The sequence below is a fragment of the Pollicipes pollicipes genome, unplaced genomic scaffold (genome assembly GCF_011947565.3).
Source record: "Pollicipes pollicipes isolate AB1234 unplaced genomic scaffold, Ppol_2.1 Scaffold_2555;HRSCAF=2994_pilon_pilon_pilon, whole genome shotgun sequence".
NCBI lineage: Eukaryota > Metazoa > Arthropoda > Thecostraca > Pollicipedomorpha > Pollicipedidae > Pollicipes > Pollicipes pollicipes.
In genome coordinates, this window is record NW_023596136.1 from 38914185 (window position 1) to 38922518 (window position 8334).

At 48.4% G+C, this 8334-nt stretch overlaps 1 pseudogene; it reads left to right on the top strand.

Moving 5' to 3' along the window:
• Positions 1 to 1481: 1481 nt before the first annotated feature.
• On the top strand, positions 1482 to 3433 carry LOC119100991 (leukocyte elastase inhibitor-like; annotated as a pseudogene).
• Positions 3434 to 8334: the final 4901 nt, after the last annotated feature.

Here is an 8334-nt window from a genome sequence, read left to right on the forward strand (position 1 = left end):
GAAAGTTCCGCGATCGTACAACTTATTACACACATAAGACAGGGATCAAATAACTTAAGAATAGCTGCATAACCGAGCATGTGAATGCAAGCAAACAATGTAATGTCACGGACGTATATTCAACAACACTGCGAAGCATTCTCAGACATTCAGTCATACATTTTAATTTATTATCCTCCCAGAACAAAATAGTACTCACGCGTATTTTCTACGGGAAAGCGGACAGTCCCGCGGGAGACGCGTTGTTTCCGCACTGATGTGACGTAAGCCCAAAACTTAAACTAACTACCAAATTGTGCATTTCAGCTTAGAAGCACAATGATGGTATTGAAACTGAGAAATGATGCATTACCGTCGATTTCATCAAACAAAATCTAAACGCAGGTCCAAAAAAAGTGTCATCCAGCATGCAGATCAAAATTTGCGCTATTATCTTAAAATCACGAAATTTAGAGTGATGTATCGCATTTGTGCTAGACCAGCTTTATGCAACATGCAGAGCACCGGAGATAAACCTTGCCAACTTAAAAATTGTGCGAGTTATCTCTGAAAAGCTGAAAATAAGACCGAGCATAAAGTCCCACCATTTTCCCTTTAGATGAGATTAGGTCAAAATGCGAGAGATGGGGTGTTACTAGCCTGTCGATCTAAGGTGAAAAGCCATGCTACTGATCCAAGTTTCGTGGCTTTAGCGCCATCCATCCAAATTTCACTGCGTTATATCTCTTATCCCACAGATCCTGGCTTCATCGTCTCGTCACTGCTGAAAGCGAACCAAGCCGGACGTCAACTATAATCTCACGTAACAGAGTTCGTTCTACTCCCATTCAACACTACGAGGACATCATGAAACGCAATGCAGGTGAGAGCTGGTTGACGCCGATCGAGCGCAGCTCGGGTGTCAGTAACGCGCCAATGGATATTTCTGGATCTTCCATAAGTACGAAACCACCATGAGCCATAACCTACTATTATAAAGGTCAACATAAGCTGGGTCTGTTAGATCTGGCTCATTCCTATCACTCGGACCATTAAAAAAATTTATGCATGGAATAAATGTGTGGTCACGAAATATTGCTCAGATCGAACTCAGCGGATGTTCCTCGCGAAGGCAATGAACAACTTACTGTTCAACTCCATTAACTGAAACACAATCTGCAATATCATAGACCATACACTATGTCCTTGGTAATAATACCGTTTATGAAAAACTGGCGTGATCAATATATCACTAGTGCTGTGTCGCCTTCCATGATCCTACATAAAGCCGGTGTTCTGGAGAATTGTTGCAGCGTAGACAGAGAACTCCTAAGAAAGGAAACAGGCCCAACAAATACAGAGGACATGTCTCAACCCTCTACGCATTTGTCAGCAAAGTAATTTTGCGCACGCTCAACCTGGTTCAAAACCAAGTGAGAATGACCTTTTTAATGTTTCATTTTACCTTGCAGTTCAAATGCCGTCGGAATTTGGGTTGACGCATGTTACTATGCGGGATATTTGAGCAACTGGGAAGTGGGAAAAACTTCACTTTTGAAACTTAAAATAGACAGGGCGTCACATGCAGAGGATTTTAGATTTGAATTGATCTACATCAAAAGAAATCTGTATTGATGCAGAGCTCTTGTACTCGGGACCTTTGCGACAGTGATCGGCAACAAATCAGACGAGAGGTGATGTTACATGCAACACACTGGAAGGTCATGCACTCGTAGTGGCAATCTTTGGGAATTTACCGATATCTCAAAAAAGGAAGCTTGTGAGTTTCTATGAGACCCGAGATGACCCGCTTCTTCAGGCACCTGGCTGGCGCCACTCCTGCTGCTGGCCACGCTGGGAGGCGCCTCTGTGCCCACTGGCCTAGACATGAAGCTGCTGAAGGCGGTGACGTCGGGTCCGGTGGCCAACCACGTGATCTCGCCGTTCCTGATGTCGCTGCTGATGTCGCAGGTCTGGCTGGGCGCCAGAGGTGCCACTAGAGCCGAGGTGAGAGCCCAGTTGGCTGATTTTCATTAAGACCTACCATCAACACTGGCTCCGGGCACATGTGCCAGTCCGGAACCAGTGCAGACAACACCAGCTTTTGGCACATCTGCCAACCGAGAACCCGTGCAGATGCCACCAGTCCCGGGCACATGTGCCAGCCCGAAACCTGTGCATATGCCACCAGACCCGGTCTCATGCGTCAACTTATCGCAGGACATACAGCGTGACCCACCGCACTGTGATCTTTATTGATTAAATGCGGAGGAGAGATATGACAACGTTTGCTTGTGTGCTGCACCCAGATGACGCCTGTGCTGGGAATGTCCGGCCCAAAAGACACATCGTTCCTCCATGGCTACCGCTCGGCCTTGGCGGTCCTGTCTGGAGCCAGCAAAGGCGTCACGACGTCAGTATAAAACAGGATCTATCGCAAGCACAGCTTCAGTGTGCGCCGCACCTTCAGCGACCTTTTAGCTCGCTACTACGGAGCCGGAGTGGAGGTGCTACCAAGAGACGCCGGGATGGCCACTGAGGTCATCAACAACCAGGCGTTGGTGGCAACGCGCGGACACATCAAGGACCTGGTGACAAGTGCCGACGTCAGCAACGCCGTACTGGTGCTCTTCAGCGCCGTGTATTTCAAGGGCACCTGGCTTTATCGCTTTGACAAGGGCGGACAGCAGCCGTTTTTGACACCGCGCGGCGATCGGCCGACAAACATGATGGAGTTGAAGGCGGGGCTTGGTTACACCAGCCGACCACACTTCGATGTAGTATCATTGCCGTACCAAAACAAAGATTACAGTTTGTTAGTGCTGCGCCCGCACAGTCGCTCGCTGGCTGCCGTTGCCAGGCTGCAGAAGTCTCTGGACGGTCTGGACGTGTCCCGGTTATACAGCCAAAAGAGTCAGCGGATAGTCCGTGTACTGATGCCGCCCTTCAAGATCGAGCGTCGCTATGAGCTGCCCGCCCACATGCAAAATCTAGGCATCCGGAGGATTTTCCAAGCGCGGGCGGAGTTCGGCGGTATCACGTCGCGAAACATCTTTGTCAGCAACATCATCCACAAGGCGGTAATAGATGTGAACGAGAATGGTACAACGGCTGCGGCAGCTGGAGTGGTCATATTCAGAGAATCGGTGCCCATTATCGTCAACTTCACTGCAGACAGACCATGTTTTGTCTTCCTCTACCACAAGCGTGAAAAAATCACCTTGTTTGCTGGATTGGTGGCTAATCCTTGAGAGCATATCATGCGCATTGGGTCGGCTCTTGTGCCGTAATCATCCGTCATTTTGTTTTATTTTTACCGTCCAGCAGTAACCACGGGTTCTTGTTTCCGTTCCGGTTGCATATTTCCATAAGTGCGAGTTTTGGTGTTGGTTTGAGTGGACGCGCAGAAAATGCATGGACGTCAAATAAGGTGCTAATAAAAGAAGCCTATTGAGTGGGTTATTTGTGTACAAGAAAGCCGACTCCATGAGGATTGAACTTCTCTCGTTGACACATGTTTTCGAAATTTTCCAAGTGCTACTTGACTCCATAGTTCCACGCGTATTTGGCTCTCGCGAAATAGTCTCCTTTCAGATGCAGTGAATGCGCGTCACTATGCTCTTTTGTGGCAGAACATACTCTACCTGTCATTGAGGTAACAATGTCTTGTCATTATTGGTTTTTTATCATCCACGACGTCGGGGATTAACACCCTCGAAACACATTGCCCAATAATCCCGTCATTTGACAACGCTACTGCGGATTACGCACCTGCGACGATAAACAGCGCACTCACCTGAGAAACGTATAATGCAAGGTCACGATTGATGAGGTATTCCCTTTCTTGAAGTACATTTCATCAAAATTAGGCTGACCTGTGACCGATATCGCGATCAATCCGAGTGCCTGGTAAAAGCAAGCTCAAGCTCCGACAATATTTTGTGATGATCACGCTTAACCATTGAATGATCTTTTTGTACCCATAATGAAGGTCTGAGGGATCAGCAGCAGTCCTAGCTTCAATGTAATGCTCCACACTTGAAGATATGGAAGCAGACACCAGAACTTTTGCTATACTTTAATAAGAGAAGAGCCGTCTAGACAGCAACACTTTCCGATTTAGCAACTGTGATCTTCGATATTCCATTCTTTGATTGCGTCACGGAAAGTTTGTATGACGTTAAAGGTGTTGCTAAACTGGCCGCACGAAATGGTTACCCTAGCACTCACTCGTGGGTCTCCAACTCGCTGAGAGATGACAGTGACGCTGCTGGACGTGTCTGCTGGAATAGATATCGTCAGGGGCTTGCCTTTTGCTCAGGGCCTTTGCCTTGCTCAGGGCCTTTTCTCGTATTTGCATATTTGTCCGTGAGTTTAAGGCGTCTGCTGTATTCACATGCTCGGTTGTGGCACTATTTTTGAGTTTTCGCTATTACGACGATTACAGGTGTTATTTCCGTTATGTCCAGTACCCATGTCCAGCTTCTTGTGGCATGTAGCACAAAATGTGGTTCTTGTTTGAACTTTGCACTGCCTGCACAACGATGATCGAGAGCCAGTTGAAGTTTGTTTACACCTGTAAACCGTGCTCACGAAAGCCAAACATGAAAGACTTGACGACTATATTGTTCATGGCCTTGAGCGCCGCATGTCTGACGTAGCCCACACCGAAGCACCTTGGTTGCAAAACCGCGCCACAACGTACTTATCCCAATCGCCCATGGGGTTCATCTGCTTAAGGTCCGCTTTTCACGGAGCTGTGCATCAAGTTCTGTTGGGCCAATTCTGATGAGCTTGGAACCGAATGAAAACGTGTTTGATTGTTTTGGGCCGATCCGTTCACCATTTCTCTGTCTGAAAAAGCCAAACTCGCATCGCGCACCGGGTCAAAGTTTTCTTGCACGGTACGTCATGAATTTTTCGACTTTTGCGGTAAATCCACTGGTCTCAGTAGCTCGATCGGTATCTTGCTGGATTTATAAGCACATTTCTACAGTGGGCTCAAAGCCGGGCGCTCTGAGGTTTTCTACATATTCCCTAGAAAATATGCTGAATTGTTCGCTATCAACCAAAACGCATTGCCAATGTTATTTAATGTACAGCTATGTGAGGGTTTCTTCCAAAATTCTGGGCACAGCATTCATTGAAATCTTAAAAACCTTCACTATTGGCGCGCCTGCGCAACGCTACCTTCATTTACTGGCTGCGAAATATTCAGTTCGAACAAGAGATGTAGCATATATCGCAGATTTAGAGTATTTCTAGATTCGATATTGCTGGTTTTTTTCAAACAGAACTTTGTTCTACCCGGTATATATTTCCATGATCTAATGGGCGACAATGTTCGAATGTTGTTTGTGTGCCCTGGTACATGTCCAAGTGACCTTAAAATGATCTGCACGAAAAAAATCCGCGCATCTTTGCGGGCGTATAGATCATAACCTTAAGGTCTTAAAGCCTTAAAAATGGGAGGGCAGTGGACTGTACCGAATAATCTTAACTCTTTGAACCAAATAGGAGCTGCAATAGTGGCAATAATGCTTAAACTAGGGTCGTACGCTAATTATCCTCTGCTGGACTCTAGGGTGTGTCATCAGTAACAAAACCAAGTGGGACAAATAACTTCTTTGGCACACGAGCCCAAAAGTACACGACATAGCAAAAGTTCTTCCCAAAAACTTAAATTCGTGACGCGCGAGCCCATCGAAATATCGCCTTAAACCGACGTCCGGCGTTGCAGTCACCCTATGCTGGGCGGCGTCCGCCGCCGCGGGTAACGCCAAGCCGTGAACGGCAAGCGACACAAAATATTTGCTATGGAAACGATGTTACCCAGCGCTCCTTAAGCCGTCGTACAAGAATGTCCCGGTCTATGGTCTTATATGCGAATCAGACATGGCCCGATTGATCGCCATATGGCGGATAAATTACGTGCTGTTTAGTATAAACTTGTACGAGTATGTTGGTTACTATTGCATTAGACTTTCACTTCTCTAAGACAACTCACGTGATGCAAACCAAACCATGCATAGCATATGACCCAGAATATATTGTCTGATGTGCAACTTAATACATATACCAAGCTCTGCAGCCTGCACCACGCGCGTAGAGAAGGAGCGGGAGGTAGGGTAACTTCATGCACATCTTGCTCCTTGCCGAACCTGCGTATTCGATGCACCGGCCCAAATACCAGCTGCTCAGGGACCAGAAACCCAAAACGCGCGTTGACGAAGATCTCACGGTAGCAGAAATATCGTCCCGGCTGTGTTCCGCATATTGCCGAAGCTCCAGCTCCAGCCCCAGACGTCGTCAACAGGGCGGCGCTGGTCGCACTCCTAGTGTAAACCACATAAGGTGAGACAGCCAGCGGGGCCTGCACTTTGCTCCGCCGCTTACAGTCACTGAATCTCGCAGTGGAGGCTGTGCGACTGGCTCACGCCAGGGTATCGGTTAGGAGTACCTCACGGACTCAAAATTTATCGCTGGGATGGCGAAGACCATGGAATGAAGAAGACCCTCGGTTTGCTGTTCACGAGCGGCGCGATAATCGGAGGCGCCTGTTCGCGGACCATGCGGTTTTGATCCCACACCATGTCCAGCAGCAGCTGTACCAGACGGACCCAGTACCCGTTACGCTGGAGGACTGCCTGCACCGTGGCCTATGCGTGCCGCGGTAGCTCGCGGAGCAGCTCGGATACTCCGGTAACAAGTTGTGTAAGCCAAGTCGCAGCTGCTGTTCTGCCGGATGGCGGACCATACAAGCACATAGTGGCCGACCACGCAGTAGACGAGGCCCTTGAGAGCGCTTCTAGAGGTCTCAGTAGAGGTGTAAACTAGGAACTGGCCTGCGATCAGTGTCAACCAGCTGAAAACATAAGTGAATACATTAGAGCAACACATTACACACTGAGCATTAGATAACACAAAAGTAATTGCGCCTCTTTAGTGCATGCAATTATGCCGATATCCAGAGTCCTTAAGTGTGACTCTGACATTGCGACATACATATTCAACGCCATAACTTGGAGGACAAATGCGTTTTCATATTAACCTGACATGGTTCGATGGCCTGATTCGCCGCTGGGTTGCCACGTCTCGGACAGAGCCGTTCTGAACGCCGGAGGCCAGAAGGTACAGCAGCTGCCAGTTTGTGCTCAGCTGTTGAATCAAGTCGACCGGAAGGTTTGGAACGTGCTCCGGCATAGGCTTGAATACCACAAGGTCCCTCTCCCAGACCTCCTAGGCGCAGGTCTTGCCGATGGGTCCAGAAAAAAATTCGATCCCGTGGTCGTGCCGTCCAAGCTCGCAGCAAGATGGAGCAGGTTCACCTCGTTGCGGTGCAACTGGTGGATGAAACAGTGCACTGGTGACTCGATGACCAGCTCAAACAGTCGGAACCGCCTATCGTCTCGGTGTTGACGGCCGTGCCATCGCAGAGCCGAGCACATTGATAGTGGCCGTCACACTGCGGGCATCATGGAAGTGTAGCTCATTGAAGAAAGTGCAAGGGGCGCCGGCCGAATTCGAACGTAAAGTTGAGTCACGTGGCGCTGCTGCCTGGCCCAGCTGATAACCAGCAGGTGTTTTTCAAATGGGGCATTCGCACGGCTCCGTGGGGACTCATTACCCCTGCCTCCCGAGAGGGCCCCGTCGAAGTAGAGAATGGTCCAAACCTGATGAATGGCTTGTTCCAACAATTTGTGACACGAGCCGTTCTTTGTCTCGCTCTCCCTCTCTCTCATCTCTTTCTCATCCTCTCATCATCTCACTCACAAATCACTCACTCCCTCACTCACATCACTCACTCACTCACTCACTCACTCTCTCTCTCCTCACCTCTCTCCCTCTCTCTCTCTCCCCCTCTCTCTCTCTCTCTCTCTCTCTCTCTCTTGCGCAGCAGGTCTTCTTAGCATCTATGATATTGGATTTCAAGTAGCCAGTCCGTCTCTGCTGTCTTGTTGAAAGGCGTTGATGATAGCAACAGCGGCCCTGTTCGAGTCACCGTAGCTGTCATCCGCCAGAGCGGTGCTAGTCAGATCGTTAACGTTACAATCTACAGTGACAGCGGTCTCAACCGGCACTAACACCTCACCTCAAAGAATACCGATAGTCATAAGTGAGCATGATTCATCATCCCTGGTGATTGCTTTACCATTTTCAGATGTGAAACATTTTCTTTGAAGGGGATATTTCCCTTTGTATGCTATCATTTCCTTTCCTATCTGCGTTATCTGCCCTCTGCCTTTGAAGGCGATATTCTGCATTTGAAGATCTGAAGCAGGAATGATGTATAATAAAAACGTTTAATTATAGTCATTGATGCACATTTAGCTCCTGCATGGCTCAGCCTGAGCC